This window comes from Oryctolagus cuniculus, chromosome 10 (assembly GCF_051225735.1).
Source record: "Oryctolagus cuniculus isolate XC-2025 breed Fujian yellow rabbit chromosome 10, ASM5122573v1, whole genome shotgun sequence".
Lineage (NCBI taxonomy): Eukaryota > Metazoa > Chordata > Mammalia > Lagomorpha > Leporidae > Oryctolagus > Oryctolagus cuniculus.
Genome location: NC_142876.1, coordinates 19,393,595 through 19,395,100, shown reverse-complemented (window position 1 = coordinate 19,395,100; position 1,506 = coordinate 19,393,595).

The window sequence follows — 1,506 nt, the reverse complement described above, 5'->3', positions numbered from 1 at the left end:
ATCCTAAATTTTCTTATGTTTTCCACGTGTAGTTTCTGTAGTCGTCAAAATGGCTATTTTTAATGGAGATCCCAATGGAAGAATGATTAAGCCACTCCTCCTTTTTTTTTGGACAGGCAGAGTGGACAGTGAGAGAGAGAGAGAGAGAGAGAAAGGTCTTCCTTTTTCCATTGGTTCACCCCTCAATGGCTGCTGCGGCCGGTGCGCTGGAAGAGGAGTAACTGGGACAGAACCAGCGCCCTGACCAGGACTAGAACCCCGGGGTGCCAGCGCTGCAGGCAGAGGATTAGCCTATTGAACCGCGGCGCTGGCCCAAGCCACTCCTCTTTTGGAAATAATTGGAATCAGGGACTTGTATGCCATGTTCCTGGAAGTGTCATTGACAGCAGCCAAAGTGTAGGTGTCACCCACTTGTGCAACAGCAGGTAAATGGGCAAACACAACGCGGTGGATCCCTTATTACTCACCCTTCAAAAGGACGGCCACTCTGACACCTTGAAGGTGCTATGCTGAATGAAACCAGCTGCTTAGAAACGGACAAAATAGTGTATGATTCCACTCACGTAGCACACTAGGAGAAATCAAATTCGAGGAGACAGAGAGTCGAACGCTGGTTGCTCAGAGCTGGGGGGAGCGGAGTGGGAGTCACTGTCTAATGGGGACAGTTTCGGTCTGGGAAGATGAAGCACTCCTGGAGAGGGGTGGTGGTGACTGTTGCACTGTGAGCCGATGTACTATCGCTGAACTACACCTGTATGCATGTAACAGCAGCAGTGTGGTTTTATGTCGTGTATATTTTACTACAATTAAAAATATTAAATTAATATCAAAAATAGCGTTTGCTCAGTTTTTTTTTTATCTTTTAAGAAAGCTTTTAAAATTTTATTATTGAATTGTAAGAGTTTTAAAAATTGTATGTACTCGGCGCCGGCGCTGTAGCTCACTTGGTTAATCCTCCACCTGTGGCGCCGGCATCCCATATGGGCACGGGGTTCTAGTCCCGGTTGCTCCTCTTCCAATCCAGCTCTCTGCTGTGGCCCGGGAGGGCAGTGGAGGATGGCCCAAGTGCTTGGGCCCTGTACCCGCATGGGAGACCAGGAAGAAGCACCTGGCTCCTGGTTTCAGATTGGCACAGTGCCGGCTGTAGCGGCCATTTGGGGAGTGAACCAACGGAAGGAAGACCTTTCTCTCTGTCTCTCACTGTCTATAACTCTACCTATCAAATAAATAAAAAAAAAATTGTATGTACCCTAGACCTTATCCTTTGTCAGATAAACAGTTTGCAAATATTTTCTGCCAATTTTTGTAATGGGTAGGTGGCTTAGCTATTTAGTTTGTTTAAGCTGTCTTTTGATGAGCAGTTTTAAATTTTGATAAAGTCTAATTTATACATATATACTTATGTATGTATACATACATATATATATGTATAAAATCTTTTCTGATGAGCTCAGTAGTTTCTAGGGGTTAGAGATGGGAAGACGGTACGATGCATCTATAAAGGGG